This window comes from Crotalus tigris, unplaced genomic scaffold (assembly GCF_016545835.1).
Source record: "Crotalus tigris isolate CLP2741 ecotype Arizona unplaced genomic scaffold, ASM1654583v1 scf7180000017725.2566008, whole genome shotgun sequence".
Taxonomy (NCBI): domain Eukaryota; kingdom Metazoa; phylum Chordata; class Lepidosauria; order Squamata; family Viperidae; genus Crotalus; species Crotalus tigris.
The window spans coordinates 1887965-1900028 of record NW_024096593.1 but is presented as its reverse complement, the minus strand read 5'-3'; the positions used below and the strand labels follow the sequence as shown (position 1 = coordinate 1900028).

Here is a 12064-nt window from a genome sequence, read left to right as displayed (position 1 = left end):
GAAACTCTGAATTTGGGATCACCTGACTTTTCACATTATACATATTATTTTTTGTTTTCATCACTTTATGTAGGATACAATCCTGCAAGAATATCCCTTAAAGATACGACTGGAGGATTTATTTCTGTAAACCTACGACTATAAGGCAGATAGTAGAATCTCCTTTTTTTCTTGGGTCTTCTATGAAATAGGGAGTGTAGTGAAAACGGAGAAATTCTTCTCCAAGAGTTCAAGTCCTGCAATGATAAATGAAACATTGGCTTGATCTTCCTACAGTATACAGGGAACAAGCAGAGGCAGGAGAAGCCAGAAAAATCAAACACCAACAAGCCATTCAGGATGTGGCTTTCCCCTTCTGGGGGGCTTCCTGAAAAGGAGAAGACGTCTTTTATTTATTCTTTCAGGTTTTTATCTTTTCAGAAGCTGCTGGGAGTTGTAGTTCAACACAATCTGAAGACTAGAAATTCCTCTCTCCTAATCTGAATCCTACAAGTTTATATTTTTCCCACATATTTTTGCTAGAGAGTCTGTTGGTAGAATAAAAGCAAGAATAAATGAGCACTCTTGTGTAGTGCCTTTTTTTAATCAACTATTAACTTTAATTGTAGCTGTCAAGATTTGGTACATACAAAAAGATGGTTTTAATGATTCATGTGCTTTTTTCTGTTAGTTTAGATTTAAAAACAAACCTCTGATGAAATCCGTTCAAGGCTTTATGTATATCTAACACTGTAAGGGCAAGAGATCTGTCATTAACCCTGCAGTAATGGATAACACTAAGAATGAGTCTGATGTAATCTGAGAATTGGAAATGGGTCACAAATTATATTTTATTGGATATTAACTCTAGCAGTCCAAATAGCTGAGATAATTTTAAAGTCTAATTTGTCTAGTGAACTATGGAGGCATTCCTGGCTTATAAACTGAGTTTCTGGAGACCTGACAAAGGTTGATGGCAAATACTGTCTAGCGCTCGTTGAAGAATAGCTTTAGTCTAATCATTAATACTATCACACTATTCTTATTTGATACAGATATGAGGTGGGGGAGAATGTCAGTAAAACTAGGGCTTGTTGAGTTTTACATCTATTTGCGGTGTTTCCTTCCTAGAATATTATGGTTTCTAAAAGTTTATTGATCCTGTCAATGGAATTGATTTCTACTTTGTCTAAATATGCATCCCTAGGGTTCTTCAGCGTGGTAGCATGAAAATGCTGCTATGCAGTGCAGGAGCCAACAGAAAACTCTGCTAGCTTATTGAAAGGGCTGGCCACACTTCCCAAAGCAATTATGCCTTAGCAAGGAAGCAAAATAGGAGTGGAATGGGAAGTGCCTTCTTTGGCACCAGTAGCTGGCAACAGAAGACATGGAGTGTCCATGGAGACTGGAGTGTCCATTCTGTGGGATTAGGAGTTTGGCACCAAAGGAGCTGTTCCATCTCATTTCTCTGCTGCCTTATGCCCCCTGTTCCCTGCTCATCCTGCCAACCATGGCTAGGAGGGAGTGGGAAAAGGTGACCTGTTCCCCCATTTTCTCCCCACCTCCTTTCTTTACATGGGAAGAGAAAAAGTAAAGTGAGTTTTAATGGTTTTTAGCAGTTTATATTGCTTGTCTAATCTTTCTTGATGGCAATAGCTGGCCTCATCTCCATGCAAAACTGAAGTATAGCATTGATGCTAAACACTTTTAAGGGAAAACAAAGCAGTGAGAGAGTTTTTGCATGCTGGTAGAGCTCTGAACTCGACAATTGAACAACTACCCTTGTATTTACTTTTGGATCTTAAAACAATGCATCGGGGCCAATAAATCTTAGATATTTGTCCTCTTTATTTCTTTATTTCTAACTCATCACTGACATCATTGTCATGCAGATTTTTTTTCTCATTCATGCAATCCATCTAGCTTTGTGAATACATGATGGAACGTGATTTGCATTTGAGCAACACTGGGATTATAAAGTAAGAGATTTATACTTGTAAGAACCCATGCAATATATGAACTTCCCTTCTGAATGTTTATCTTGAGCTGTGAAATCAGGAGTTGCTTACACTTTCTCAGCCTCACTTATGGGTAAGTGGGTTTTTGCTCACAAGTCCTCTTTTTTATTTAAGACACCTGGGATTTCCTAAATTGAATCACAGTAAGATTTCAGATAATTCTATTACCTCTCTTAGCATATTCACGTTTTTATTATTAGATAATTTTTAAAAAGACCTTTTTATTAGCTTTCCAGGAAGAATAGCATACCAGTTTTTAAATCCAGATTTTAGAAAAATAAAATTTGCAGTTCTCAAGCTGACTGTTAACCCAATGATCCTTCCTCCAAAAGAATTTTTCATGGGATTTTTTTACAGATATTGTTGGGCTGTCTTCCACTCAGTTTCCTTGAAAAGGCATTGACAATGTGCCACTGCATGTTACTGTACGTTGGAGATTAAGATCCTATGGTCCTGCAGAAGTAGCCTGAACTGCACTCCCAACAGCTGAACCAGCAAGACAAAGGAATGTGAAGAATTGCAGTTTAGCAATACCTAGAAGACCACAGTTTAACTACTCTGGCTCTGCATGCTATGAAAGTGATTCAGAAAGTGAGTTTGGACAATATTTCTCTGCTGTTCATTACAATCAGTCTGCTGGCAGGAATTTGGGGGGAAAAAAAGCTGTTATTTTAAGGAATATGCCAATTAAAGTTAACATGGCTAGCAATGATATTTTTTAAAAAAAAAATCAGACTCACATAAAAGCTTGTGAAAGTTGGTGATATAACAATAAAAGAAATGGGCTCAAGCAGTCTGAAAGTCTTCTTCCAAATTCTTTTCCAAGTATTTGCATCCCTACTTAATGCTGTCTAGAAGCCAGTTTCTCCTCTATTGCTTTCCCTCCTCACACAGCACTTACTCTGTTCTTTGTCTCTTCAATCAACTTTTCCCCCTAAGTTTCCACACATATAGACATATTTTTCATTTTACATCAACCAGACCCAAGAAGCCACACCAAAAATGATTATTCAGGGTTTTTTTTTAGTGCCGGAAAGGGCATTTAACTGCAAAAAGGGATTTCTTTGACTGAAGTATTCATAGAGAAAATCATAGTTAAGGCCAAGTGACAAATATAAGGACAAAATCATTACACTTCTTTATTTAAACAAAGCACACAACAAAAATATTTAACTTTTGTTTTGTTTAATCTGCACTAGGTTGCTGAATGTTATGCTTGTAACAGAAATCAAATAAATACGTTCATACTTTTAAATTTCTTTGTTTAACCAGGCAGTGAAACAGTAGCATCAAGTAGATATCCTTTATTTCATATTACTTAAAAAGACATTTTGAAATGTTTTCTTTCTGTAACCTGGCCATATAGGGGTATAGAGGAGGAATTATGGAGATAGAATGGGCCTTCTTACCCCCGCCTATGCATCTTCATCCAGGTTAGAGTGCTCACCATGTAATATCAGGTATTTCTGTTCTCCTTGACTAATGAAGGAGAGTTTGGCCATCCTGAATACCTTTGAATAGTAGAGCTTCTGGAACCACATACACATTTCGAAGATACAGGCAACGACCTCTGACTCTCCTACTGATACAACTGTATTGTCTCCTTTTATTCAATTAGTGACCAAGGGACTTAAAGGCCTTATCTATTTCTGTAGTGGCAGGAGGCATGGAAACTATAAGTCCCAAATCCCCAATAAGCATGAAGGCTCATGTTGGAAAAATCTGCATAAGGAAATTTGATAATGCTATTTCTGTTTTTCCCATCCTTTCTATAGAAGCTGGGAGAGGAATCTTCCCCTCCAAAGTGGGAAAAGCTGAATGTCCCTGCCACCATATATGGAGCAAGAGGACGTTACTCCACAATCATGGAGAGTTGCAATCACATGGTCTTTCATACATAAATGGGGTCTGTAAATTAAATTTGGCCTAAACAGTGATGTGTGTATGTGTAAGAAGTGCTACTTTGTCTATTTTTATTATATCTGTCATTTTTCTTCGAGTACGGTAAACAAATTCCATCTGGGAATATCACACAGAAAGCAGGTCTCACAGAGGACAATTTATACCATTCCCACATCACCCCTCTCTGAATCCTCTTTCCCCAAAAGTCAGTAACTAATTCAAGAAAGTAAACAAGCATTCACTCTGGTCTTGGCACTGAGATAAGTACATAGTCAAGATTGAGATTTATTCACTTCTCCATTTCCAACAGCTGCAAGAGAAGAGAAAGAAGGTACTGTTCAGTTTTCAACTTGAACCGTAACTATCCCGTGGAATTCAAAACATATAAGACAATATAGGATGCCTGGACTTTTTATACTGATTAAAAACAGTTTTGAAATTTGCTCAGCTCTGGGGGGGGGAACTTCTTTGATATCTTTGTAATACTTGGATAACCTATTGTGCAGTTGAAATAAGACACAGGAATCATCTCCGTCTTCATAGTCTCTTTCAGCCCTACACAGAACGCAGGAGCACCTCCTGCTCCTTCCCCCAGACCAGGGGTAGGCAACCTTGGCTCTTTTATGACTCGTGGATTTCAACTCCCAGAATTCCTGAGCCCAGGAATTCTGGGAGTTGAAGTCCATGAATCATGAAAGAGCCAAGGTTGCCTACCCCTACCCCAGACCCATTATAGCTATGCTTCATAGAAATTCAGGCAAAAGTAGCTTAAGTTTCTTGTAAATTAAGTGATGTCTAGGATCGCTACAAACCAGTCAAGCAATAAGGATCCTTGCCAGTGGGTGACTAGGTTGAAATGTGGCAACTTTAAGATGTGTGGCCTTCAACTTCTAGAATTTCCCAACCAGCACATCTTAAGTCCACAAATCTTAAAGTTGCCAAGTTTAAAAAAACACTGACATAGAGCAAAAAAAGGAGATCGTCTTAAGAATCTTTGACTGAAGGGGTCTGTATTTACCAAAAACTGAGTTTCTCCTGTGGCAGGCCATCCACTCAGCATATCCTGGCTACACGATGATATTGTTCCCTGTTTGGCTCCCTGTCATGAATGAAAAATAACTCTTTAAAATGAAAACTTTATCCTGGAAAATAGAAGAAAGAAATCTCAAACAAGATGCATTGGAGTGCTCACCTTTTAAACTGGCACAGTTTATCCTCTTCTGAATTGCCTCAAGTGGTGCTAATGGAAATGCAGCAACCGCATTGTGTTTAATCGACAAGGGTTTTTTTTTTTTCAAAAAGGAAAGAAACAGATGGTAGTGAGACGCTAAAACTCAAATTTATAAAGTGCATATTTTTAAGTAAAATATCTATTTCTGCTACTGCATGCAATATATCGGTATGTGGGGTTTTTTTTTTTTGTCCTAGATAGTAAAATAAAGAATCAGGCACCAGTGCAGCATCTGGTTAATCTACACCAGTGTTTCCCAAACTTGACAATTTTAAGGCATGTGGACTTCAACTCCCAGAATTCCACAGCCAGCATTGCTGGCTGTGGAATTCTGGGAGTTGAAGTCCACATGCCTTAAAATTGTCAAGTTTGGGAAACACTGATCTACACTTATTAAAATATTTGTATAAGAAGTCACTGACAGTTCAGTTTACTTAGTGGTGTAGAACATTCAGTCTGTACATGCTCAGGGTTACTCTTTATTCCCCTTTTACAGGACGGGTTCAATAGAAGCCCTGCATTCCTCATTTTCTCAAAAGAATCACAACTGCAGTGCTGAAGCTGAAAAAGCAGAACACTGAATGCAAACACTCGCCATTGTTTCCATGTTCAGCTTCCTCCTCACAGAGAGAAAACAGTAATTATTACCCTGGCTGAAACACCCTCTCTCTTGTCAGAATTTAATTTGAAATGTGGCTCCCTAGGAACATGGTCCCCATCCTGTTATGCCAGGAATTACGTACTATGCCTTTTTCGTTATCCTGTTTTGTTATGCAGTACAAAAAATCAGATCTCAGCCCCATAGAAAACACAGTCTAAAAATTTCTAAAGGGGGATAATAATACATTGACATACCTTTCCAAAGGACCCTTACCCAAGCTTCACAATTTAGGGTTACCACATCTGGGTTGCAAAAATCTTAATGATCATTTAACGATAGCAAAACCACAATTTTTGAATTTCCTGGCTGCCATCTACTGGCTGTCCCCATTACTACAGCTCAGGTCTGATGTGCCAACATTTTGGCTTTCAAATATATAACATTAAAATCCCATAGAACAGTAAAGACAACATCCCTGTGATTTTACTGAAATACTTTGTGCTCTAATCACTGTTTTATTTCTGTTTCTATGCAGGAAAAAAATAGGCCTGATTTACATAACATAGTAATACATACTACCGTTGCTGTAAACTATGGCTTAATATGCTGAGTGAATCCAGACAATGGAAGGTTATTCAACAACCTGCAGACATGTCAAACTCACGACGTCATGTGACGTCGCATGACGTATCGGAGCTTTTTCGCCGTTGCCAGCAATGGGGTGGGCGCAACTCCAGTATGATGAAACCGGCCCGTGGGCCGGCAGTTTGACACCCCTGACCTATAGCTAATCACACAATAGTGTTAAATACAATGTATAAACTCAACCATAGTATTGCAGTAAGGAGAAAAGTGGTATATTTCTTTAAAATGGTATGTAAACAAGGAATATATATTATTACTAGAAATGAAAAATATTTCTACTACCACCACCAAATTTTATCTGTAAAATGGAAGGGATAGCTTGCATTTACTAAGAGTATAGGAGCACAGAATTATCTCTATCTTCACTTCCACCGAATCATGAGGGATTCAATTTATTATCAATTGCAAATGAAAAAAAAATACTTAGTTGATAATATGGAAATATAATCCAATGAAAATTATTTCATTTATTACTGTCTTAATTCTTTGCCACCTCCTTTTTCTATTCAGTGTTGTTTGTAGGTCTTTTTTCCTTTAAGAAGATACGTAGTATGCCCCAATAGGATGGAGGAAAATACTGAGCTCAACTACAAGAGGATTTTCCCCACTTCTGCTATGGGTTACTTAACTCCCAATTGCAAAACATTGGCTGCAAACTAGTACTACAGCATTGCATGCAGCAAAATATTTTAGACATTCTGCTTTTCCTCCTTTTATCTGAACCTCTATTTTCAATAGAGTACACATTTCCCTGTGCTTTCATTCTTCATTAGTTATGCTACCTGTTGCACTCCCTCCTTCTTTACTCACATTGTATGTTTACACAATCAATGTAGCTATGCATTTGGGGAAGGACAAAACAAAGAAAAAGTGGGTTTGGCTTGTAGTAGATTAGAAATTACTTGAAATTAGGGTTGTGATGTGCTAAGGTTTTGCATGGCATTTCTTGCACCCAGTGTATTTTAGCTCTTAAGATGAATATAGCATGTATAAAATTCTATAAATCCTCTCCAGGGAAGCTATAGGAAGAGTTTATAACAAGGATGGACACTATTTTAACAGCAGCAGAAACTTATGAACATTTAAGACTTTCCAGTGTCCCTTACCATTAAAGCTATTTTTTTTTACTTTTTTGGGGGGGGAGACATATTTTCAATCAAAATCTGAAGACACCTGCTTTTTTTAAATTATATCTATGCTGCAGAATCAATGCTTGTCCAAATAAGATTGGGCAGTTTCAGCATGTTTTCTTAAAAAGTGTTTAAATCTAACAAGTAGGAGTTTTGGTCTTTCAGATTGAATTAATGTATGTTTCCCTTCTAGTCTCTTATATGCTTTTAAGGTTTTCTTCTTTTGCCAAATAATGGCCAGATTAACTTTATTTTGTTTTCATATTTTAATTAAAATATATGCTTTAATATCATCTTTCACTCCGAACAAGTTAGCTTATGGTGATTAATCAAGGTGCTAAGATTGGGTGAGGGACAGAAGGGGACAGTCTTGCCTATAAGAAACAGCACAAATAGATCGTTTTTACGGATAAAATTGATAGTGTTGACATGCTTGGCCATGTTGGAGATGCTTTTTTCCATCCTCCTCCTCCTCCTCCTCTTTTCATTAATTCATCCATCAAGCCTCATGTGGTGAATGGAGCAGTTGGAATGAAACTTATATTATTTAGTTGTCCAGATGTTGTTAATAATCAAAACACATTAAATCAAACCTGTTTTGAAGCTGTGATCAATAATATATATATATAGATATCCAGTTTTCATATATTTAAACAGTGGCTGTTGTATTTCAACATTTTTAATTTCTGCAGTACCTTTTCTAGTTCCATAATGCCCAGGAAGATTGTGAAGCTGGTTTACTAAAAATACGCTAGAGAAAACACAAGATGAGATGTCTTTATTTTATGACATCTATTTTAAAATTTATTTAGTCTATTATACTGTGCAGGGTATACAGTAATTCCTATTACTAGAAGGAAGTGTACTGAGTTAATTTTACATATGAATTACTATATATTGCAACTATCTGTATAGACTAATAATACCTTTTGATAAACAGAGAAAACTTAAGGAATGAAGGAGGAGAAGAATGTATATCCTTTTCTTTGTGCATATATCTTCTCCTTGACTTGTGAACAGATGTAAACACAGTTTTGAATCCAAAGGAAAGAATATACCCAGAAGCCCCAATAGAATTAAAAGAATACCTTATTATAACCAGAAAAGTTGGGTTGGGGGAGTGAGACATTAAACAGCTAAACAATAAAGACTTGATACTGGACAATATCCAATCTGGAGAGCTGTTGAATCAGCAATTCAATAATATACTGTCCTCAAACAAACATTCTGAAAAAGAACAGAGATATTAAAGGTTTCTGTAGAAATGTGGGGCATCATTTTTCTTGAAGTATCTCTCTCACACATTTGACTCTATGCCCACAATGCTAGAGTAGACAAGATGGAAATAATCAAAAACAGCAGCAACCTTCTCCAAAAAATTGGCAATACTTTCTCATTTATGATTGCATGGCAGCTATTCATAACTATAACTCTAATTTGATATTGTATGACTTCAGTCTAGTTTTTGATTAAAAACAAAATAAGTTAATAAGTTAAATACATAAGATGAGGAAAGACCCATGCTTTTTTATATAAATATCACTTCAATCAGAATTTGGCCAGAAACCAATACTGTGGCGTATTAAATTGCTGTCATTTGAGCTAGTGAAGAACTTATGCAATTTTATATCAGCATTAAGCTAGTAAAACTGGAATACTTTGCCCAATGAAAGGGTTCTCTGGAATTATTTAATTTCCTTTTCTGGGGAAGAAGAAAGCAAGCTTACCTTGAAGAAAGTGATTCAGTTTCAGACTACTCTGCTCACCAAACCGCCAGGAAAAGTTTTTTGTGACTTTTTTCAGCATTGATACTCTGACTTTATTAATAAGTAAAGATCCATGAAAAATGTGTACCACTAACATGTGTCTATGTAACAAATCTCCACTTTCCATATGGAATGAAAACGCCCTGTGTAAAGTGTCTGGTAAATTGAGGAGACCTGAGTATGTGGGATGAAGTTTCTGCTTTCTTCCAAAAGCTTCTCCTTTTATACAGTGACACAACTGGTGAAAGTTAGGCTGTATCTTTATTCCAGCACATATTATTAATGTGTATTTAGTCAAAGATAATTTCTCTTTATCGGCTATACTGAGGATAACAAATGTAGCATTACCCCTGAAAGGGCTACTAGAATCTGAGTCCCTTGGCCCTTTTCCCAGGCAATTTGGTTCCTCCCTGTTTTCAGGCACTGGCCTGATGTCTCAAGGTCTGCCATTCTGTCCTGTGCCCTGGCTGTTGGCCTACTGTGGTCAATCGTCCAGGCACCTCCACTCATCCACCTCCTGGTGTTCCCTCTCCTCAATGGCTAAACCAGTCACCTAGATCAGCAGCGCTCTCTGGTCACTGGCTTACCCACGTATCTGGATCAGCTCGTCTCCATCCTCTGTTGTACATCTGCTGCCCTCTCTGCTCACCGGCTCATCCACTTCCCTGGAAAAGTTTGTCATCTGATGCGTATGGAATATCTGCTGGTCACTAGCTCACACAATCTGATGTCTGATGCCCCCTCTGTTCACTGGCTGACCACTCACCTAGATCAGTTTGTCTCCACTGTCTGCAATGCATCTGATGTCCTGTCGTCACTGTCGCACCCACTCACATTATTCAGCTTGTCTCCAAAGTGTGCTGTGCATCTGGTGCCTTCTCTGGTTACTGGCTCAAAAACTCAGCTGGATCAGTTTTTCTCTGCTGCCTTCAAGTGTGTCTGGAGCACCCTGTGGTCATTCAGTTGAGCATTCACTGAGATCAGCTTGTCTCTGCCCTCTTCCACATCCTCTGGTCACTGGCCCTCCAATCACCTGGATCAGCATGTCATCACCATTCGCTGCTGCAACTGGCCACTCGTCTGCACACTCGTCTGGCCACTCGTCTGCACACTGGCTTGCTCACTCACCTGGATCAGTTTGTCTTCAGTGACTGCCATTTGTCTGGAGCCCTCTCTGGTCAGTGGCTTGTCCACACGTCTGGATCAGTTTGTCTCCGTCATCTGCTGTGCATCTGGTGCCCTCTCTCATTACTGACTCAACCACTCAGCTGGATCAACTCAACTCTTCCATCTTCTAGTGAGTCTGGAGCATGCTCTGGTCACTGACTTCTCCACCCACCCATATCAGCTTGTCTTCACTGGGTGTTGGTCCATCTGCTGATCCCTGTGGTCCCTCACTCAAGCACTTACCTAAATCAGCTCATCTCCCTTATCTCCAAGTGCATCTGGAGGACCTTCTTGTCATTGGCTCAAAAACTCAGCTGGATCAGTTTTTCTCTGCTGGCTTCAAGTGTGTCTGGAGTACCCTGTGGTCACTGGCTTGAGCATTCACCAAGATCAGCTTGTCTCTGCCCTCTTCCAATGTTTCTGGCACACCTTCTGTTCACTGGTTCCCCCATTCACCTAGATAAGCTTATATCTACTGTCTGCCAGTGCGTCTGGTGCCCTCTCTGGTCATTGGCTCACACACTCATGTGGATCAGCTCATCTCCACTGTATGCTCAAAAACTCACCTAGATTAGCTTGTCTCTGGCATGTTCTGGTGCGTCTGGCAAATCTTCTGTTCACTGGCCCTTCAATCACCTGGATCAGCATGTTTTTGCCATCGGCTGCTGCAACTGTCCACTCGTCTGCACACTGGCTCACTCACTCACCTTGATCAGCTTGTCTCCAGTGTCTGCCATTTGTCTGGAGCTCTCTCTGGTCACTGGCTTGCCCATACATCTGGATCAGTTTGTCTCCGTCATCTGCTGAGCATCTGGTGCCCTCTCTTGTCACTGGCTCAACCACTCAGCTGGATGAGCTCAACTCTGCCATCTTCTAGTGAGTCTGGAGCACCCTCTGGTCACTGACTTGTCCACCCACCTATATCAGCTTGTCTTCACTGTGTGTTGGAGCATTTGCTGATCCCTGTGATCCGTGGCTCAAGCACTTACCTAAATCAGCTCATCTCCCTTGTCTCCAAGTGCATCTGGTGCCCTCTCTCGTTACTGGCTCAAAAACTCAACTGGATCAGTTTTTCTCTGCTGGCTTCAAGTGTGTCTGGAACACCCTGTGGTCATTGGCTTGAGCATTCAGTGAGATCAGCTTGACTCTGCCCTCTTCCAATGTTTCTGGCAAACCTTCTGTTCACTGGTTCACCCACTCACCTAGATAAGCTCATCTCTGCTGTCTGCCGGTGCGTCTGGTGCTCTCTCTGGTCATTGGCTCACACACTCATGTGGATCAGCTCATCTCCACTGTATGCTCAAAAACTCACTTAGATTAGCTTGTCTCTGCCATCTTCTGGTGCGTCTGACACATTCTCTGGTCACTGGCCCTCCAATCACCAGGATCAGCATGTCTTTGCCATCAACTGCTTTAACTGGCCATTCGTCTACAAACTCATCTGGCCACTCGTCTGCACACTGGCAGGATCAGCTTGTCTCCAGTGTCTGCCATTTGTCTGGAGCCCTACGTGGTCACTGGCTCGCTCATGGATCAGCTCTTCTCCTGTGTCTGCCATTTGTCTGGAGCCCTCTTTGGTCATCGGCTCTCTCACTTGCCTGGATCAGTTTCTCTTTGTCATTTGG

At 39.7% G+C, this 12064-nt stretch overlaps 1 long non-coding RNA gene across 1 annotated transcript; it reads right to left on the bottom strand.

Moving 5' to 3' along the window:
- Positions 1-3206: 3206 nt before the first annotated feature.
- LOC120306212 lies at positions 3207-5158 on the bottom strand. Its single transcript, XR_005556195.1, has 3 exons — positions 5092-5158; positions 4918-4998; positions 3207-4209 (listed from the first exon to the last, which is right to left on the bottom strand). It is a non-coding gene; the product is annotated as an uncharacterized LOC120306212 (long non-coding RNA).
- Between the last annotated feature and the right edge of the window lie 6906 nt (positions 5159-12064).